This window comes from Triticum dicoccoides, chromosome 6A (genome assembly GCF_002162155.2).
Source record: "Triticum dicoccoides isolate Atlit2015 ecotype Zavitan chromosome 6A, WEW_v2.0, whole genome shotgun sequence".
In the NCBI taxonomy this organism is placed as follows: domain Eukaryota; kingdom Viridiplantae; phylum Streptophyta; class Magnoliopsida; order Poales; family Poaceae; genus Triticum; species Triticum dicoccoides.
In genome coordinates, this window is record NC_041390.1 from 395,982,330 (window position 1) to 396,005,702 (window position 23,373).

Below are 23,373 nucleotides of genomic sequence, written 5' to 3' on the forward strand. Positions count from 1 at the left end.
GAACCTACTCCTGGTAGGAGTAGGATTCCCCCCTGGGGGCACGCCCTATGAGGCCGGCGGGCCCCCTCCTCCACTCCTTTATATACGGGGGAGGGGGAACCCCATAGACACACAAGTTGATTTCTTAGCCGTGTGCGGTGCCCCCCTCCACAGATTTCCACCTCGGTCATATTGTCGTAGTGCTTAGGCGAAGACCTGCGTCGGTAACTTCATCATCACCATCAACACGCCGTCGTGCTGACGATACTCCCCCTCTGACTCAGCTGGATCTAGAATTCGAGGGACGTCACCAGCTGAATGTGTGCAGATCGCGGAGGTGTCGTGTGTTCGGTACTTGATCGGTTGGATCGCAAAGGCGTTCGACTACATCAACCGCGTTACTCAACGCTTCCGCTTTTGGTCTACGAGGGTACGTAGACACACTATCCCCTCTCGTTGCTATGCGTCCCTAGATAGATCTTGCATGAGCATAGTAATTTTTTTGGAATACTGCATTCCCCAACATCACTTTTGGTGAGCCACCTTGGAGGTCCGCAAAGCTGCATATCAGTGATGGAGCCGCGTCGAGCTCGGGTGAGGAGGTGATTCGTCATTCTTTTCTTTGGTGGCTGTTGTGGTGGTGCAGGAGGCAGGTGACGGGCGTTGGTGTCAAGCTCAGAGATGTTCTGCTACTTTTCAGTTTTGTCACATCGGTCTTCACGTGACTTGTACTTTGTTCTTTATGATATGAATGAGACATGTATTACCATGCAAAAAAAGATCTCCCATGCATGCATGATCCTCTGTATTTTCCCGTCTGCGCATCATGCATGCCATGGGGTCGCAGATGTTATATCCACTTATGATAACTCCAACCCGGTTCACCAAATTATCGGCAAAATGTTCAGATCGAATGTTGGGACATGTTTTACCATCCAATGATGATCAAGAAATTTTTTCGGAACGGTCCGGATGTCCGAAATCCCGCAAATCGACACCAAACAAAGGAAGCTTTGCGAGAGTCCGCACTTCATCCGCGTCGGACTCCAACATGCCCGATGCATCCAAATCCGAGTCAGAGCCCGCCCATTTGGACATTTTCAGCAGTTTTTCCGTGTAAAAGATTGCCCTTTCCCATTGTGTCCTCCCTCTGATCGCCGCCTTCTCCTCCCCCCCCCCACTACCACCGACGGTTTGGTTGTCCGCTGCCATGATGGAGCGCTACTGGAGGACCTGGCTGAGACGATCATCGTCCCACCGGAGCCAAAGGACTCGAGAGTGGTGGCTGCCCGCAAGGACGCATCCGTGGAACGCAACACCCGACTCGTCAAGGCAAAGAAGAAGATGGGCGATGCGACGGAGAACGGTCAAGGCAGACCTCATCCCGCAAAGCGCGTCATCAAGCTGTTGCCACGCTAGCAATCCCAACTAAAGCTTCCCTACTACCGCGGATCCTAGGACCTCAGTCCGGCCGACGCGCGGTAATTGCCGTAGCAATCCATGGTGTCCTCCACCTCTGGCCATTGTGTCACATTCATTGTTGTCCTCAACACCGACTACATCTTCATGGAGTCGTAGTCGTCGGGGCTTGTTGGGTCGCGGATGGCAGCTATGGAACGCTCGTTCGTGCTTGGTCAATGTTTGCGAGAGTGCCTCATCCAAGCAGGCAATGTTAGATGATGAGACAAGATGAACATTATCCATGATGGAGGCGGATATGAAAGCGGACAAGTTGAGGACTCATAGCCGGAGGAATAGTCATAGTCGAACACCCAGCAGATATGGCCCAGGCAGTCGGACATGGATCCATATGAGCATACCAGCACCCGGTCGTAGGGCATGGATCCGGACGAGCAGACCAGCACCCGGCAGTCATACACTTTTTAGAAAATCATCAAAATGAAATTGCAACACGTGATAATGAAGGAAATATGCCCTAGAGGCAATAATAAAGTTGTTATTTTATATTTCCTTATATCATGATAAATGTTTAATATTCATGCTAGAATTGTATTAATCGGAAACTTGATACATGTGTGGATACATAGACAAAACATCGTGTCCCTAGTAAGCCTCTACTAAGACTAGCTCGTTAATCAAACATGGTTAAGTTTCCTAACCATAGACATGTGTTGTCATTTGATGAACGGAATCACATCATTAGGAGAATGATGTGATGGACAAGACCCATCTCTTAGCTTAGCATGTTGGTCGTTCAGTTTTATTGCTATTGCTTTCTTCATGTCAAATACATATTTCTTCGACTATGAGATTATGCAACTCCTGGATACCGGAGGAATGCCTTGTGTGCTATCAAGCGTCACAACATAACTAGGTATCTCCGAAGGTGTTTGTTTGGTTGGCATAGATCGAGATTGGGATTTGTCACTCCGAGTATCGGAGAGGTATCTCTGGGCCCTCTCGGTAATACACATCATAAGAAGCCTTGCAAGCAATATAATTAATGAGTTAGTTGCGGGATGATGTATGGAATGGGTAAAGAGACTTGCCGGCAATGATATTGAACTAGGTATGAAGATACCCATGATCAAATCTTGGGCAAGTAACATATCGATGACAAAGGGAATAATGTATGTTGTCATAAGGTTCGACCGATAAAGATCTTCGTAGAATATGTAGGAGCCAATATGGGCATCTAGGTTCCGCTATTGGTTATTGACCAGAGAGGTGTCTCGATCATGTCTACATAGTTCTCGAACCCGTAGGGTCCGCACGCTTAACGTTCATTGATGATATAGTATTATATGAGTTATGTATGTTGGTAACCAAATGTTGTTTGGAATCTCGGATGTGATCACGGATATGACGAGGAGGTCCGGAATGGTCCGGAGGTAAAGATTGATATATAGGATAATAGTGTTTGGTCTCCGGAATGGTTCTGGAGTTCACTGGAAGGGGTTTCGGATGTTTCCCGAAATGTTTGGGTATGAGAACACTTTATTTGGGTCAAAGGGGAAAGCCCACGAGGCTTTTGGAAAGTGCAAAAGGGAGTTTTGCATAGAACAGAGGCTAGACGCCAGGAACCCTAACGTCTAGGGGGTAGACGCCGGGAACCCTAGCGTCTAGCCCTGGAGTCCGAGTAGGACTCTTGCCTTTCGGGCAAACCCGACTTTGAGGAGACTTTTACTCCAAGTTTCGACCCCAGGGCTCAACATATAAATAGAGGGGCAGTGCTAGCACCAAAGACACATCAAGAATCACCAAGCCGTGTGCCGGCAACCCCGTCCCCTCTAGTTTATCCTCCGTCATAGTTCCCGTTGTGCTTGGGGAAGCTCTGCGGAGATTGTTCTTCACCAACACCGCCACCATGTAGTCGTGCTGCCGGAACTCATCTACTAATCCGCCTGTCTTGCTGGATCAAGAAGGCGAGGACGTCATCGAGCTGAACGTGTGCTGAACGCGGAGGTGCCGTACGTTCGGTACTTGATCGGGATGGATCGTGAAGGTGTACGACTACATCAACCACGTTGATAAACGCTTCCACTTTGCGATATTCAAGGATAAGAAGATGCTCTCCCCCTCTCGTTGCTATGTATCTCCTAGATATATCTTGCATGAGCGTAGGAAATTTTTGAAATTACATGCTACATTCTCAACAGTGGCATCCGAGCCAGGTCTATGCCTAGATGTTATATGCACGAGTAGAACACAAAGAGTTGTGGGCGATAATAGTCATACTACTTACCACCAACGTCTTACTTTGATTCGGCGGTATTGTTGGATGAAGCGGCCAGGACCGACATTACATGACCGCGTTCATGAGACTGGTTCTACCGACGTGCTTCGCACACAAGTGGCTGGCAGGTGTCTGTTTCTCCAACTTTAGTTGAATCGAGTTTGACTGCGGCAGGTCCTTGTTGAAAGTTAAAACATCACACTTGACGAAAACTCGTTGTGGTTTTGATGCATAGGTAAGAATGTTTCTTGATAGAAGCCCATAGAAGCCACGTAAAACATGCAACAACAAAGTAGAGGACGTCTAACTTGTTTTTGCAGGGCATGTTCTGATGTGATATGGTCAAGACGTGATGAGATATAAGTTGTTGTATGAGATGATCATGTTTTGTAAAAGTTATCGGCAACTGGCAGGAGCCTTATGGTTGTCACTTTATTGTATGAAATGAAATCGCCATGTAATTGCTTTACTTTATCACTAAGCGGTAGCGATAGTCGTAGAAGCAATAGTTGGTGAGACGACAACGAAGCTACGATGGAGATCAAGGTGTCAAGCCGGTGACGATGGAGATCATGACGGTGCTTTGGAGATGGAGATCAATGGCACAAGATGATGATAGCCATATCATGTCTAATATTTTGATTTCATGTGATGTTTATATTTTATGCATCTTATTGTGCTTAGTACGAGGGGGGGGCATTATAAGATGATCCCGCACTAAATTTCAAGGTATAAGTGTTCTCCCTGAGTATGCACTGTTGTGATAGTTCATCGTGCCGAGACACCACGTGATGATCGGGTGTGATAAGCTCTATGTTCACATACAACGGGTGCAAGCCAGTTTTGCACGTGCAGAATACTCGGGTTAAACTTGACGAGCCTAGCATATGCATATATGGCCTCGGAACACTGAGACCAAAAGGTCGAACATGAATCATATAGTAGATATGATCAATATAGAGATGTTCACCATTGAAAACTACTCCATCTCACGTGATGATCTGACATGGTTTAGTTGATATGGATCACGTGACCATTTAGATGACTAGAGGGATGTCTGTCTAAGTGGGAGTTCTTAAGTAATATGATTAATTGAACTTTAATTTGTCATGAACTTAGTCCTGATAGTATTTGCATATCTATGTCGTAGATCAATAGCTCGCGTTGCAGCTCCCCTATGTTTTTGATATGTTCCTAGAGAAAACTAAGTTGAAATATGATAGTAGCAATGATGTGGACTGGGTCTGTGATCTGAGGATTATCCTCATTGCTGCACAGAAGAATTATGTCCTTGATGCACCGCTAGGTGACAGACCTGTTGCAGGAGCAGATGCAGATGTTATGAATGTTTGACCAGCTCAGAATGATGACTACTTGATAGTTTAGTGCACCATGCTTTACGGCTTAGAACCGGGACTGTTGGAAAGCCCTAGAGGCAATAATAAAATGGTTATTATTATATTTCCTTGTTCATGATAATTGTCTATTGTTCATGCTATAATTGTGTTATCCGGAAATTGTAATACATGTGTGAATATATAGACCACAACATGTCCCTAGTGAGCCTCTAGTTGACTAGCTCGTTGATCAACAGATAGTCATGGTTTCCTGACTATGGACATTAGATGTCATTGATAACGGGATCACATCATTAGAAGAATGATGTGATGGACAAGACCCAATCTTAAGCATAGCACAAGATCGTGTAGTTCGTCTGCTAGAGCTTTTCGAATGTCAATTATCTTTTCCTTAGACCATGAGATTGTGCAACTCCCGGATACTGTAGGAATACTTTGGGTGTGCCAAACGTCACAACGTAACTGGGTGACTATAAAGGTGCACTACGGGTATCTCCGAAAGTGTCTGTTGGGTTGGCACGAATTGAGACTGGGATTTGTCACTCCGCATGACGGAGAGGTATCTCTGGGCCCACTCGGTAAAACATCATCGTAATGAGCTCAGTGTGACTAAGGGTTGTTCACGGGATGATGTGTTACGGAACGAGTAAAGTGACTTGCCGATAACGAGATTGAACGAGGTATTGGAATATCGACGATCGAATTTCGGGCAAGTAACGTACCGATTGACAAAGGGAATTGAATACGGGATTGATTGAATCCTCGACATCGTGGTTCATCCGATGAGATCATCGTGGAACATGTGGGAACCAACATGGGTATCCAGATCCCGCTGTTGGTTATTGACCGGAGAGTCGTCTCGGTCATGTCTGCTTGTCTCCCGAACCCGTAGGGTCTACACACTTAAGGTTCGATGACGCTAGGGTTGTAGAGATATTAGTATGCGATAACCCGAAAGTTGTTCGGAGTCCCGGATGAGATCCGGACATCATGAGGAGTTCCAGAATGGTTCGGAGGTGAAGATTTATATATAGGAAGTCCAGTTTCGGCCATCGGGAAAGTTTCGGGGGTAATCGGTATTGTACCGGGACCACCGGAAGGGTCCCGGGGGTCCACCGGGTGGGGCCACCTATCCCGGAGGGCCCCATGGGCTGAAGTGGGAGGGGAACCAGCCCCTGGTGGGCTGGTGCGCCCCCCATGGGCCTCCCCCTGTGCCTAGGGTTGGAAACCCTAGGGGTGGGGGCGCCCCACTTGGCTTGGGGGGCAAGTCCCCCTTGGCCGCCGCCCCCCTTGGAGATCCCATCTCCTAGGGCCGGCGCCCCCCCTAGGGGGCCTATATATAGTGGGGGGAGGGAGGGCAGCCGCACCCAAGTCCCTGGCGCCTCCCTCTTCCCCCCGTGACACCTCTCCCTCTCGTTGGTGCTTGGCGAAGCCCTGCCGAGATCCCGCTGCTTCCACCACCACGCCGTCGTGCTGGTGGATCTCCATCAACCTCTCCTTCCCCTTGCTGGATCAAGAAGGAGGAGACGTCTTCCCAACCGTACGTGTGTTGAACGCGGAGGTGCCATCCGTTCGGCGCTCGGTCATCGGTGATTTGGATCACGACGAGTACGACTCCATCAACCCCGTTCGCTTGAACGCTTCCGCTCGCAATCTACAAGGGTATGTAGATGCACTCCCCTCTACCTCATTGCTAGATGACTCCATAGATTGATCTTGGTGATGCGTAGAAATTTTTAAAATTCTGCTACGTTCCCCAACAGTGGCATCATGAGCTAGGTCTATGCGTAGTTTCTATGCACGAGTAGAACACAAGTTGTTGTGGGCGTTGATTTTGTCAATTTACTTGCAGTTACTAGTCTTATCTTGATTCGGCGGTATCGTGGGATGAAGCGTCCCGGACCGACCTTACACGTATGCTTACGTGAGACTGGTTCCACCGACTGACATGCACTAGTTGCATAAGGTGGCTAGCGGGTGTCTATCTCTCCCACTTTAGTCGGATCAGATTCGATGAAAAGGGTCCTTATGAAGGGTAAATAGAAATTGGCATATCACGTTGTGGTTTTGGCGTAGGTAAGAAACATTCTTGCTAGAAACCTATAGCAGCCACGTAAAAAACTTGCAACAACAATTAGAGGATGTCTAACTTGTTTTTGCAGCATGTGCCATGTGATGTGATATGGCCAAAAGGATGTGATGAATGATATATGTGATGTATGAGATTGATCATGTTCTTGTAATAGGAATCACGACTTGCATGTCGATGAGTATGAAATCGGCAGGAGCCATAGGAGTTGTCTTAATTTATTTATGACCTGCGTGTCAACATAAACGTCATGTAATTAATTTACTTTATCGCTAACCGTTAGCCATAGTAGTAGGAGTAATAGTTGACGAGACAACTTCATGAACACATGATGATGGAGATCATGGTGTCATGCCAGTGACGACGATGATCATGGCGCCCCGAAGATGGAGATCAAAAGGAGCAAAATAATATTGGCCATATCATGTCACTATTTGATTGCATGTGATGTTTATCATGTTTTACATCTTATTTGCTTAGAACGACGGTAGCTTAAATAAGATGATCCCTCACATAATTTCAAGAAAGTGTTCCCCCTAACTGTGCACCGTTGCGAAGGTTCGTTGTTTCGAAGCACCACATGATGATCGGGTGTGATAGATTCTAACGTTCGAATACAACGGGTGTAAGCCAGATTTACACATGCAATACACTTAGGTTGACTTGACGAGCCTAGCATGTACAGACATGGCCTCGGAACACGGAAGACCGAAAGGTCGAACATGAGTCGTATAGAAGATACGATCAACATGAAGATGTTCACCGATGATGACTAGACCGTCTCATGTGATGATCGGACACGGCCTAGTTGACTCGGATCATGTATCACTTAGATGACTAGAGGGATGTCTGTCTGAGTGCGAGTTCATTAAATAATTTGATTAGATGAACTTAATTATCATGAACTTAGTCTAAAATCTTTGCAATATGTCTTGTAGATCAAATGACCCACGCTAATGTTGCCCTCAACTTCAACGCGTTCCTAGAGAAAACCAAGCTGAAAGACGATGGCAGCAACTACACGTACTGGGTCCGTAACCTGAGGATTATCCTCATAGCTGCCAGGAAAGCATATGTCCTTGATGCACCGCTAGGTGAAGCACCTGTTTTCCCTGCAGAACAAGATGTTATGAACGTTTGGCAGACACGTAGTGATGATTACTCCCTGGTTCAGTGCGGCATGCTTTACAGCTTAGAACCGGGGCTCTAAAAGCGTTTTGAGCAACACGAAGCATATGAGATGTTCCAAGAGCTGAAAATGGTTTTCCAAGCTCACGCCCGGATCGAGAGATATGAAGTCTCCGACAAGTTCTACAGTTGTAAGATGGAGGAGAACAGTTCTGTTAGCGAGCACATACTCAAAATGTGTGGGCTGCATAACCGCTTGTCTTAGCTAGGAGTTAATATCCCGGATGTTGCGGTCATTGACAGAATCCTTCAGTCGCTCCCACCTAGCTACAAGAGCTTTGTGATGAACTTCAATATGCAGGGGATGGAAAAGACCATTCCCGAGGTATATTCAATGCTGAAATCAGCGGAGGTGGAAATCAAAAAGGAACATCAAGTGTTGATGGTGAATAAAACCACTAAGTTCAAGAAAGGCAAGGGTAAAAAGAACTTCAAGAAGGATGGCAAGGGAGTTGCCGTGCACGGTAAGCAAGCTGCCGGGAAGAAGTCAAAGAACGGACCCAAGCCTGAGACTGAGTGCTTTTATTGCAAGGGGAACGGTCACTGGAAGCGGAACTGCCCCAAGTACTTAGCGTAAAAGAAGGCCGGTAATACCAAAGGTATATGTGATATACATGTTATTGATGTGTACCTTACCAGCGCTCGTAGTAGCTCCTGGGTATTTGATACCGGTGTAGTTGCTCACATTTGTAACTCAAAACAGGAACTGCGGAATAAACGGAGACTGGCGAAGGACGAGGTGATGATGCGCGTCAGGAATGGTTCCAAGGTCGATGTTATCGCCGTCGGCACGCTACCTCTGCATTTACCTATGGGATTAGTTTTAAACCTGAATAATTGTTATTTAGTACCAGCGTTGAGCATGAACATTGTATCTGGATCTCGTTTAATGAGAGATGGATACTCATTTAAATCTAAGAATAATGGTTGTTCTATTTATATGAGAGACATGTTTTATGGTCATGCCCCGCTGGTCAATGGTTTATTCTTATTTAATCTCGAACATGATGTTACACACATTCATAGTGTGAATGCCAAAAGATGTAAGGTTGATAATGATAGTCCCACATACTTGTGGCACTGCCGCCTTCGTCACATTGGTGTCAAACGCATGAAGAAACTCCATGCAGATGGACTTTTGGAGTCTCTTGATTATGAACCATTTGACACGTGCGAACCATGCCTCATGGGTAAAATGACCAAGACTTCGTTCTCCGGAACAATGGAGCGAGCAACCAACTTATTGGAAATCATACATACTGATGTGTGCGGTCCAATGAGCGTTGAGGCTCGCGGTGGTTATCGTTATGTCGTCACCCTCACTGGTGACTTAAGTAGATATGGGTATGTCTACTTAATGAAACACAAGCCTGAGACCTTTGAAAAGTTCAAGGAATTTCAAAGTGAGGTTGAGAATCAACGTGACAGGAAAATCAAGTTCTTACGATCAGATCATGGGGGAGAATATTTGAGTCACGAATTTGGCACGCACTTAAGGAAATGTGGAATAGTTTCACAACTCACGCCGCCTCGAACACCACAGCATAATGGTGTGTCCGAACGTCATAATCGCACCCTATTGGATATGGTACGATCTATGATGTCTCTTGCCGATCTACCGCTGTCATTTTGGGGTTATGCTATAGAGACTGCCGCATTCACTTTAAATAGGGCTCCGTCGAAATCCGTTGAGACGACACCGTATGAATTGTGGTTTGGCAAGAAACCTAAGCTGTCGTTTCTGAAAGTTTGGGGATGCGATGCTTATGTCAAGAAACTTCAACCTGAAAAGCTCGAACCCAAATCGGAAAAATGCGTCTTCATAGGATACCCTAAAGAAACTATTGGGTATACCTTCTATCTTAGATCCGAGGGCAAGACCTTTGTTGCCAAGAATGGATCCTTTCTAGAGAAAGAGTTTCTCTCGAAAGAAGTAAGTGGGAGGAAAGTAGAACTTGATGAAGTATCACCTCTTGAACCGGAGAGTGGCGCAGCTCAAGAAATTGTTCCTGAGGTGTCTGCGCTGACTAGGGAGGAAGATAATGATGATGATCATGAAACTTCAGATCAAGTTGCTACTGAACTTCGAAGGTCCAGAAGGACGCGTTTCGCACCAGAGTGGTATGGCAACCCTGTCCTGGAAATCATGTTGTTGGACAATGGTGAACCTTCAAACTATGAAGAAGCGATGGCGGTCCCAGATTCCGACAAATGGCTGGAAGCCATGAAATCCGAGATAGGATCCATGTATGAAAACGAAGTATGGACTTCGACTGACTTGCCCGTTGATTGGCGAGCCATAGAAAATAAATGGATCTTTAAGAAGAAGATAGACGCGGATGGTAATGTGACCATCTATAAAGCTCGGCTTGTCGCTAAGGGTTATCGACAAGTTCAAGGGGTTGACTACGATGAGACTTTCTCACTCGTAGCGAAGCTGAAGTCCGTCCGAATCATGTTAGCAATTGTCGCATTCTATGATTATGAGATATGGCAAATGGACGTCAAAACGGCATTCCTTAATGGTTTCCTTAAGGAAGAATTGTATATGATGCAGCCAGAAGGTTTTGTCGATCCTAAGAATGCTGACAAGGTGTGCAAGCTCCAACGCTCAATCTATGGGCTGGTGCAAGCATCTCGGAGTTGGAACATTCATTTTGATGAGATGATCAAAGCATTTGGGTTTATGCAGACTTATGGAGAAGCCTGCGTTTACAAGAAAGTGAGTGGGAGCTCCGTAGCATTTCTCATATTGTATGTGGATGACATACTATTGATGGGAAATGATATAGAATTCTTGGAAAGCATAAAGGCCTACTTGAACAAGTGTTTTTCAATGAAGGACCTTGGAGAAGCTGCTTATATATTAGGCATCAAGATCTATAGAGATAGATCGAGACGCCTCATTGGTCTTTCACAAAGTACATACCTTGACAAGATATTGAAGAAGTTCAATATGGATCAGTCCAAGAAGGGGCTCTTGCCTATATTGCAAGGTGTGAGATTGAGCACAGCTCAATGCCTGACCACGGCAGAAGATAGAGAAAAGATGAGTGTTGTCCCCTATGCCTCGGCCATAGGGTCTATCATGTATGTCATGCTGTGTACCAGACCTGATGTAAACCTTGCCGTAAGTTTGGTAGGAAGGTACCAAAGTAATCCCGGCATGGAACACTGGACAGCGGTCAAGAATATCCTGAAGTACTTGAAAAGGACTAAGGATATGTTTCTCTCGTTGTAAAGGGTTACGTCAATGCTAGCTTCGACACAGATCTGGATGACTCTAAGTCACAAACCAGATACGTGTATATTTTGAATGGTGGGGCGGTCAGCCGGTGCAGTTGCAAGCAAAGCGTCGTGGCAGGATCTACATGTGAAGCGGGGTACATGGTAGCCTCGGAGGCAGCACAAGAAGCAATCTGGGTGAAGGAGTTCATTACCGACCTAGGAGTTATTCCCAATGTGTCGGGCCCGATGACTCTCTTCTGTGACAACACTGGAGCTATTGCCCTTGCCAAGGAGCCCAGGTTTCACAGGAAGACCAGGCATATCAAGCGTCGCTTCAACTCCATTCGTGAAAATGTTCAAAATGGAGACATAGATATTTGCAAAGTGCATATGGACCTGAATGTCGCAGATTCATTGACTAAACCTCTTCCTCGAGCAGAACATGATCAACACCAGAACTCTATGGGTGTTTGATTCATCACAATGTAACTAGATTATTGACTCTAGTGCAAGTGGGAGACTGTTGGAAATATGCCCTAGAGGCAATAATAAAATGGTTTTTATTATATTTCCTTGTTCATGATAATTTTCTATTGTTCATGCTATAATTGTGTTATCCGGAAATCGTAATACATGTGTGAATATATAGACCACAACATGTCCCTAGTGAGCCTCTAGTTGACTAGCTCGTTGATCAATAGATAGTCATGGTTTCCTGACTATGGACATTAGATGTCATTGACAACGGGATCACATCATTAGAAGAATGATGTGATGGACAAGACCCAATCTTAAGCATAGCACAAGATCGTGTAGTTCATCTGCTAGAGCTTTTCAAATGTCAAGTATCTTTTCCTTAGACCATGAGATTGTGCAACTCCCGGATACTGTAGGAATACTTTGGGTGTGCCAAACGTCACAATGTAACTGGGTGACTATAAAGGTGCACTACGGGTATCTCCGAAAGTGTCTGTTGGGTTGGCACGAATCGAGACTGGGAGTTGTCACTCCGCATGACAGAGAGGTATCTCTGGGCCCACCCGGTAAAACATCATCGTAATGAGCTCAATGTGACTAAGGGTTGGTCACGGGATGATGTGTTACGGAACGAGTAAAGTGACTTGCCGGTAACGATATTCAATGAGGTATTGGAATACAGATGATCGAATCTCGGGCAAGTAACGTATCGATTGACAAAGGGAATTGAATACGGGATTGATTGAATCCTCGACATCGTGGTTCATCCGATGAGATCATCGTGGAACATGTGGGAGCCAACATGGGTACCCAGATCCCGCTGTTGGTTATTGACCGGAGAGTCGTCTCGGTCATGTCTGCTTGTCTCCCAAACCCGTAGGGTCTACACACTTAAGGTTCGGTGATGCTAGGGTTGTAGAGATATTAGTATGCGGTAACCCGAAAGTTGTTCGGAGTCCCGGATGAGATCCCGGACATCACAAGGAGTTCCGGAATGGTCCGGAGGTGAAGATTTATATATAGGAAGTCCAGTTTTGGCCATCGGGAAAGTTTCAGGGGTAATCGGTATTGTACCGGGACCACCGGAAGGGTCCCGGGGGTCCACCGGGTGGGGCCACCTATCCCGGAGGGCCCCATGGGCTGAAGTGGGAGGGGAACCAGCCCCTGGTGGGCCGGTGCACCCCCCATGGGCCTCCTCCTGCGCCTAGGGTTGGAAACCCTAGGGGTGGGGGCGCCCCACTTGGCTTGGGGGGCAAGTCCCCCTTGGCCGCCGCCCCCCTTGGAGATCCCATCTCCTAGGGCCGGTGCCCCCCTGTCGGTGTCAAAACCGGTGGATCTCGGGTAGGGGGTCCCGAACTGTGCGTCTAGGCCGGATGGTAACAGGAGGCAAGGGACACGAAGTTTTACCCAGGTTCGGGCCCTCTTGATGGAGGTAAAACCCTACGTCCTGCTTGATTGATATTGAAGATAGGGGTGTTACAAGAGTAGATCTACCACGAGATCAGAGAGGCTAAACCCTAGAAGCTAGCCTATGGTATGATTGTATGTTGTGATTGTTGTCCTACGGACTAAAACCCTTCGGTTTATATAGACACCGGAGAGGGTTAGGGTTACACAAGGTCGGTTACAAAGGAGGAGATATCCATATACGTATTGCCTAGCTTGCCTTCCACGCCAAGTAGAGTCCCATCCGGACACGAGATGAAGTCTTCAATCTTGTATCTTCATAGTCTAACAGTCCGGCCAATGGAGATAGTCCAGCTGTCCGGAGACCCCCTAATCCAGGACTCCCACAGTAGCCCCCGAACTAGGCTTCAATGACGACGAGTCCGGCGCGCACTATTATCTTCGGCATTGCAAGGCGGGTTCCTCTTCAAATTATGTGTACCTGTCGAAATAATGTCCGGTTCCTTGTGATGGTTTGTACTTCTTGGCTTCTACGCCCAATAATGGCCACTTTCCACGTGTCGAACGAATGTGAAGAGCCAGTGTGTTTTCACATTTACCCCCCTAGCTATGTAAATGAGCCGCCTATTTAAAAAGACGAGGATTCAGATCCAAATCACATCATCCTCCCTTGCTGAGTCTTCATCAGAGCGTACCCGACAGAGACCCATTCCACCATGGCCGGTCGACGCAGCTCCTCCTCTCGCACCCCTAGTTCCAAGCCTGGAGATTGGGAGAGATGTTCCATCCCGCACAACAAATTGGTGATGCTTCAGTCCAAGGGATTTCTTCCCCCAGCGTACCTGGTCCCGGTTCGAGCCGGGCTTGCCACTTATAATGGCGGAGAGCAAGCAGAGAGTCGTCCCAATCCCTCCAAGGGAGAGCGGGTATGCCTTGTCCCTTATCTGGTAAGAGGGCTCGGATTCCCAATCCATCCGTTTCTCCGAGGGCTTCTGGAGTTTTATGGCCTCCAGCTGCACAACCTTATGCCTGCCTCCCTGCTGCATATCGCGGGATTCGTAGCCCTTTGCGAGTTATTTTTGGGTTGTGAGGCTCATTTCGCTCTGTGGAAGAAGCTGTTCTGCCTTGTGCCGCGTTCTAAGAAGGGATCAATATATCAAGTGGGCGAAGCCGAAGTGTGGCGTATCGCTGGGACCAGATACCTATCCGGGACCCCGAAGAAGACGTCCGAAGACTGGCCTTCAGAATGGTTTTATATAGAAGATGTCCCCCTTCCGGACCCTATTCGGATCGGCCTTCCTGAGTTTGACAACGCCCCTTTGAAGAAGTGCCAGAGCTGGCGTCCACGGAGCCCCCTGGAGGAAGACGACCGGGACATTCTTTATCTGATGAGCCGGATAAGCTCTTTAGCTCGATCCGGATTGACCATGATCGAGGTCATGGCTATATGCATTATGCGGGGGGTGCAGCCGCTCCAGTATAGAGGCCACCCCATGTGGGACTTCAACAGGGAGGATGACGCCACCCGCCACATCCGCAAAGGGCCGGGATCGGCTGCTGATCTAATAAAGATCTTGTCCACTTTGTACAAGGGAGAAGAGGAGGAATTCCTCCGTGTCAACCCGCAGGGCGGATTCTCCATGTACAATCCTCCGAGCTGGGTAAGCGGAGATTTTTTTCTCGCCCATCCATTTCGTATTCCCGTAGTTTAAGTATTCATTCTAGCGATTTCATTGCAGGAGCTGCGCCAGGCAGTAAAGGAGATAAACAGCCCTCCTCCACAGCTCGAGGACCCTGGACGGTCCCTTGACCCGGCCTCCCAGGAGGATCCGGACATATCCGTGGAGCTGATCGACGGGGTATTTTACCAAGGGAGTAATGAGAATACCTTGGTGGCCATTACGGCCGATTACCCTGGGCTAGTTCCAGCCTCACAGGTGACTGAGACCGAAGTCCCAGCCCTTAAAAAGGGATCCGTCCTTGTGATCTTTTTCATTGTCGTATAACATTCGTGTTTTGCAGGGGAGGTCCTCGGGGCAGAAGGCCGAGCTTGTGGCAACTAGCTAACAAGGGGCCGCTAGGCCAGGCAGGCTGAAAAGATCCGCAGTCCGGATTGAGGCACCGGTGCAGTGGTATAGCGCGCTGTCTTTATTGCAAGACATTATTTACAGAGGCATATTAATGCCCATGCCTTCTTTTCAGGAGAAAGAGCGCTCGCCGGACTATACTCGGAGAGGCTACCAACCGCGCCTCCACAAGCCAGGCTCCAAGGCCGGACTCAGGAGTGGGAAGGAGTACAAGGCGTGCACCGGGTGCTCCTCCGACAGAGGATACGGATAGACTGTCCGCCACCCATTCCGAGGTGGAAAGTGCCATGAACCATAGGCGTCGCCGGACTATTCTTCGTGACACTTGTTTCTCCCAAGAGGCTTTGGATGCCTTCAACTCGAGAGATGCGCACCTCTGTGCCGCTCAAAATGGTCTAGCCAGAGCCACGGAGCAGTATGTAAAAGACATACGGGTGAGAAAATTTGATGATTATATATATCAGTAGCCCCTGAGACTTGAAACAGTTAGGATAACTGATTTAAGGATCATTTGTTATGTAGGTTCTTACAGAAAAGAATACTCAACTGTCCCAGGAGCTGGAAGAGTGCAAAGCCCAACTTCACACCGCACTGTCCGCCGCAGGGGAGCCCAAAGAGACCCCCGCTGGTAACATATCCGTCAAATGATAAGTATCATATTAGAGTGCGGCTTTATATGCAAATCTGACGATAAAATTGCAGATGACGCTGGAGTGAATCCGGATAAGCAGCAGCTCATACGCCAGCTAAAGGCTGGTGAGAGCGTGCTAACAAGGGTGAGGCAGGAGAAGAATGATCTCCAGGATGCCAACACCAAGCTGGGCATGGAACTAAAAGATGTTCGTGCCCAACTGTCGGATTCTGTTAAGGAGAATCGGCGGCTTCGACGCGGCATATTTAGTAAGTGCTTGAACGAACTTTGAAAAAGAGTTCGGCGAGGAAGCTGGCTGACAGAGTTATGTCTGTAGGTATGCTAACAGGACGTCCTGCCGAGGAGATGCCTAGTTCAATGGGTGATCTTCTTCCCGAGCTCGCACAGTTGCAAGAACGAGTTCGGCAGGTGATGCAAGGCATTGCCCAGGCCTTGTGGCCATCCGTCTCCATGCCTGAAGGCCTTGGAGAGCTTGCAAAAAAGCTGAAGGGAGCACGGCGGTGTTTCCGATTATGGAAGATATCGGCCTGCCGTCAGGGCGCCAGGGAGGCTTGGGCAATGGTGAAGACACGGTATACAAAGGCTGACCTGAACCACATGGCCGAAGTCAGACCTGTGGGGCCTGACGGCAAGGAGATCCCTGTGAATTTAGTGTACGGCCAAGTAGAATTGGCCGCAAAGTATTCCCAACAGGACTGTAGAGTAGACAGCCTATTGGAGGGCATTGAAGAGGAATTCAACCAGTCAAATTGACTATGTAATTGTAAAGTGACATATATGATGTCTTCTAGCCGGATTGTAGATCGTTTGTCGTGGTGGACCTTTTCGCTTCAACCTCGGGACCCGATAGTCCGGAGTGTATCCGAATACCCTCTCGGTTATATAAGAATTGGGGCATGCGTGGAGACCAGGCGTAGGGGTCATTAGTGCTTTATCAGACAAGTGCCCAACTAGTTATGTTATATTACATGGGTAGTAAGAAACATCTTCCAGAGAGAATAGTTCCGTTAAGGGTTCCTTTCCCTGGGTAGGCATGCCCTAAAGTGCATGTCCGGACTGTGACAAGAAGCGCAGTAAAAACGTCTGGGGGCAGATATGGTTAATAAATAAAAGTCATCTTTTGTTCACCGACCGAATATTCTCTTAAGAACGCTAGCTTTCGGCTTCACCCAGTCTGAGGTACACGTCCGGCTGACCCGGCGGTAACAATCGCAGAGGTGCTCCCCTTATGCCCTAGCCGAATTAACGGGAACGTAGGGCATAAATACAAGAGCCAGGCAACCCAGCTTGGCCAAAACTTAAGTCATATCGATGCATATAATGGTGAAAAAAGGCACATGCGGAAGTATAACGCATGTGTTGGGCGTGATGCCCAGGTAAGTAATTTAAGCTTCTGTGAAAGAAGCCCCCAGGTGTAGATAGTGCGGCTAGCACCTCTGTAATGTACAAGTGAGGCACAAGGTGACCCTTGAAGGCCTAGAGGAATAAAAGAAAGAAAGGGAAACAAGACAGACGACGCATATGCAGAAAATGGACAAAGGGAGGGGACTAACATAAAGTCCGGTGCTAGGCGTAGAATCTTCGGAGCCTGGCTGCGTTCAATGGGTTCGGCTCGAGTCGACTAGTCGATGCATCCCGCAGTCGGTACGCTCCACCGGTCAGAACTTGGTCGATGATGAAGGGACCTTCCCATTTGGGCTCTAGCTTGTTCTTTTTCTTATCCGGCAGCCGGAGAACTAGTTCGCCAACGTTATAAGTTTTGGCTCGTACTTCTCTGCTTTGGTATCTGCGAGCCTGTTGCTGGTAAAATGCAGAACAGGGCTTTGGCTACGTCGCGCTCTTCCTCCAAGGTGTCCAGACTGTCTTGCCGATCGAGCTCGGCTTCTATTTCTTCGTACATGCGCACTTGAGGTGAGTCATAAAAAATGGTGTGTATCCGGTACTACTATTCGGCATGGTCCGCAGCCCCCAGAGTACGGAGTCGAGCTCCTCTACCCAGTGCGTGTCAGACTCTGTTAAGGAGCACACTAGTCTGGGTTTAATGCCGCTCATTATAAGACCATTTGCTCATTCAACTTGACCGTTGGTTTGTGGGTGGTAGACTGAAGCATAATCGAGCTTGATGCCCATTTTGCTGCACCAGAGTTTTACTTCGTCGGCCGTGAAGTTCGTGCCGTTATCAGTGATGATGCTGTGGGGGACGCCGTAGCGATGTACAACCCCGGATATGAAATCTATCACCGGTCCGGATTCGGCTGTTTTAACCGGTTTGGCCTCTATCCATTTGGTGAATTTATCCACCATGACCAATAAGTATTTTTTCTTGTGGGTTCCACCTTTAAGGGGTCCAACCATGTCAAGTCCCCAGACCGAAAAGGGCCATGTAATGGGGATTGTTCGGAGGGCGGTGGGTGGCATATGGCTTTGATTTGCAAAGAGCTGGCAACCGGCGCAACGCTGGACTAAGTCATGTGCGTCTGCCCGGGCCGTTGGCCAATAGAATCCTATACGGAAGGCCTTGCTCACAAGAGCCCGGGCTGCGGCGTGATGACCTCCGAGTCCGGCATGAATTTCTGCCAAAAGGTTCCGTCCTTCCTCTTCGGAGATGCACCGTTGAAGGACTCCGGTAGCACTTTTTTTGTACAATTCTCCCTCGTGGACCCTGTAGGCCTTTGATCGCCGCACTATGCAGCGTGCCTCATTTTGGTCCTCCGAGAGTTCCTGTCTAGTTAAGTAGGCTAGGAATGGTTCTGTCCACGGGGCAATAATGGCCATTATTTCGTGGGTTGATTGTGTTATTTCGGTGGCGGAGCCTCCGATTGTGTCAGGGGGTTCGGTATCGGGTATTTTGGCCGGGTCCGGACTGTTGTTACCGGTGTCCCCTTCCCATGCTACGGATGGCTTGAAAATCCTTTCCAGAAAAATGTTAGGAGGGACCGCGTCGCGTTTGGTGCCAATGCGGGCGAGGATATCCGCCGCCTGATTGTTTTCCCGAGCCACATGGTGAAATTCGAGCCCTTCGAACCGAGCTGACATTTTTAGGACGGCATTGCGATAAGCGGCCATTTTTGGATCCTTGGCATCAAAGTCTCCATTTATTTGGGATATCGCGAGGTTTGAATCCCCGCGCACCTCTAGGCGTTGAATGCCCATGGATACTGCCATCCGGAGACCATGGAGAAGGGCCTCATATTCGGCTGCGTTGTTGGAGTCTGTATACATTATCTGTAGTACGTATTGAATGGTGTCTCCTGTTGGGGACGTCAAAATGACGCCAGCCCCCAGACCAGCCAACATTTTGGAGCCGTCGAAGTGCATGATCCAGTTTGAATATGTGTCGTACTCTTTAGGGAGTTCGGCTTCCGTCCATTCAGCGACGAAGTCGGCCAAAACTTGCGATTTAATAGCTCGCCGTGGTTTGTAAGTTATGTCGAACGGGAGGAGCTCAATGGCCCATTTGGCAATCAGGCCCGTCGCGTCGCGATTGTTTATAATATCGTTAAGTGGTACTTCCGAGGCTACCGTTATCGAACACTCTTGAAAGTAGTGTCGCAGCTTCCCGGATGCCATAAATACCACGTACGCTATCTTTTGATAATGTGGGTACCGTGATTTGCATGGGGTAAGGACTGTGGACACATAGTAAACCGGCTTTTGAAGGGGAAATTTGTGTCCGTCCGCTTCTCACTCGACGACAAGCACTGCGCTTACTACTTGATGAGTTGCCGCAATGTATAATAGCATTGGTTCGCTAGTGTTTGGCGCAGCCAAGACTGGGTTTGTTGCCAATATGGCTTTTATTTCATTCAGTCCGGCCGTGGCGACGTCCGTCCACTCGAAGTGTTTGTGCGCTGTAGGAGGCGATAAAGGGGTAATGCCTTTTCTCCCAAGCGGGAGATAAAGCGGCTTAGAGCCACCACGCATCCAGTTAATTTTTGTATTTGTTTGAGGTCAGTTGGAGTAGCCAACTATGACAACACTCGGATTTTGGCTGGATTAGCTTCAATACCTCTACTGGAGACGATGAATCCCAGGAGCTTTCCTGCTGGTACGCTGAAAACGCATTTTTCCGGATTGAGCTTGATGTCATATGTTCGGAGGTTGTCGAATGTGACCCTCAAGTCGTCTACTAGGGTTTCGACATGCTTGGTTTTAACGACCACGTCATCCACGTATGCCTCCACTGTTTTGCCGATCTGGTTTGCCAGGCGTGTCTGAATCATGCGCTGATATGTTGCACCGGCGTTTTTTAGCTCAAAGGGCATTGTGTTGAAGCAGAATGAGCCGTATGGTGTGATGAATGCCGTTGCGGCTTGGTCTGGCTCTGCCATTTTGATTTGATGGTAGCTGGAGTATGCGTTGAGGAAACACAATGAATCGTGTCCTGTGGTAGCATCGATGATTTGAGATGCGGGGGAGGGGGAAGGGATCCTTTGGGCAGGCCTTATTAAGGTCCTCAATCCGGATGTTTTATGTCTCTGATGAATCCGGCCTCCAATAGCTTGGCAAGTTCCTCTCCCATGGCTTGTCTTTTAGGCTCGGAGAAACGTCGAAGAGCCTTCTTGACTGGCTTGAATCCTTTTAGGATATTTAGGCTGTATTCAGCCAGCCTGCGTGGGATTCCTGGCATGTCTGAAGGGTGTCAGGCAAAAATGTCCCAGTTCTCGCGTAGGAACTCTCGCAGTGCGGCGTCAACATCAGGGTTTAATTGTGCCCCGATGGAAGCTGTTTTTGTAGGGTCCGTTGGATGGACTTGGAATTTGACTATTTCGTCCGCCGGCTTAAAGGAGGTGGACTTGGATCTTTTATCGAGTATCACGTCGTCCCTGTTCACCATGGAGCGCAGCGCAGTTAGTTCTTCGGCCACTAGGGCTTCGGATAGTGCCTCAAGGGCTAGTGCAGCTGTCTTATTTTCGGCGCGGAGTGCTATGTCCGGATCACTAACAAGAGTGATGATTCCGTTGGGCCCAGGCATTTTGAGCTTCATGTACCCGTAATGGGGTATGGCTTGGAAGATTCTAAACACCTCCCGCCCTAATAGAGCGTGGTATCCGCTGCTGAACGGGGCCACTTGGAATGTAATTTCTTTGGACCTGTAATTATCCAGCGTGCCGAATACCACATCTAGTGTGATTTTTCCGGCGCAGCGTGCTTCCCGACTGGGGATGATTCCTCTAAAGGTTGTGCTGCTTTGCTTAATGCGGCTCCAGTCTATTTCCACCTTTTGAAGAGTTTCCTCGTAGATGAGGTTTAATCCGCTGTCGCCGTCCATGAGTACCTTGGTGAGTCGAAAGCCGTCCAAGATTGGACTGAGGACCAGTGCGGCTGGTACTCGGGCTGTTCGGAATTTAGGTTCGTCACTGGCATTGAAGGTAATAGCCGTGTCGCTCCAAGGATTTGTTTCTGCTATGTGGCAGATTTCGGACATGTTGCGGAGTGTTCGCTTCCGTCTTTTATTTGACGCGAAGGTCTCGAAGACCGTTAAGACCGTACTGTTGCCCTCGGGGTGGTGCTCTGTGGTTTTTGGGAGGAGTAGATCCTCACCACTTTTGGCCACCTGCCAGAGTATCCAGCGTGCTCTAAGGCTGTGCGTTGGTATCGCATCCGCTGTACTATGAATTTTGCAAGGTCCGTTGAGCCATCCCTCCAGTACGGTTCCTTGCCCCGTGGAGGGCTTTTGCTTTTTGGTAGTTAACCCAGGTGTATTGTGATAATGCACCCTTTTATTTCGGACTGGGTTTGTATTCAGGGCCGGATTATCCCAAAATTTTATTTCGGTTTTCTAGGCGCTTTTCATCGCACAGTACTTTCATACTATGGACACCAAGTCGGCAAAGCGTGTAATTTCGCGACGACTTATGGCGTTGAGGATTCCCTTGTCCGTGCAATTATTGCAGAAGAGTGAAATTGCGTCTTCCTCGCGGCAGTCCTTTATCCTGTTCTTGACCAGGAGGAATCTGGCCCAGTAATGGTGTACTATTTCTGCGGGCTCTTGCCTAATTTGGGATAGATCGCGTATGTTTGGGTGGGTGGGTGGAATTGAATCCGAATCCTCACCCAATCTGAGGCTCAGTGGCCAAGGAGTTTCCGAACTCGAAAGTTTGGATTCTTGGATGTTTTCCGCTAAATCTGGCCCGCTGCCTGATTCTGGGTTCAGGCTTTGAGTGACATCCTCCCCTCCGCGGGTATCCGGCTTGGAGGGATCGGGAATCCGGACGTAGCTAGTCCTTAAGATAGATGAAGTTTTGCCGCATTGTTCTTCCACCACTGCAACATGATGGGTGACCTGGGGAGAGTTAATTTCTCTTAGATCGGGTTTAGGCCCAATCTGATCGTAGTCTGTAGCGACTCACAGGGCAGCGATACGATCCAAGAGCTCGTTCGGGGAAGAGAGCTCCATTGGATCTAACTACTCGGCGAGTTCTGAGTTGATGTGAAGATTGCTTTCGATGACCCGAGAAGTCATCATCGGCGCAGCGGCCGAACAGGCGGTCATAAGAAAACCACCTAGCCAGAGAGTTTGGCCGATTGCCAGAGCTCCCTCGGTGATAGTGCCGTCTTTAAAGACGGGACGAGACATCCTTCCTTGTGGCGACGGCACAGCGGAACTCTCCATGAAAGCACCAATGTCGGTGTCAAAACCGACGGATCTCGGGTAGGGGGTCCCGAACTGTGCATCTAGGCTGGATGGTAATAGGAGGCAAGGGACACGAAGTTTTACCCAGGTTCGAGCCCTCTTGATGGAGGTAAAACCCTACGTCCTGCTTGATTAATATTGAAGATATGGGTGTTACAAGAGTAGATCTACCACGAGATCAGAGAGGCTAAACCCTAGAAGCTAGCCTATGGTATGATTGTATGTTGTGATTGTTGTCCTACGGACTAAAACCCTTCTGTTTATATAGACACCGGAGAGGGTTAGGGTTACACAAGGTCAGTTACAAAGGAGGAGATATCCATATACGTATTGCCTAGCTTGCCTTCCACGCCAAGTAGAGTCCCATCCGAACACGAGACGAAGTCTTCAATCTTGTATCTTCATAGTCTAATAGTCCGGCCAATGGAGATAGTCCGGCTGTCCGGAGACCCCCTAATCCAGGACTCCCACACCCCCCCTAGGGGCCCTATATATAGTGGGGGAGGGAGGGCAGCCGCACCCAAGTCCCTGGCGCCTCCCTCCCCCCCCCCCTCGTGACACCTCTCCCTCTCGT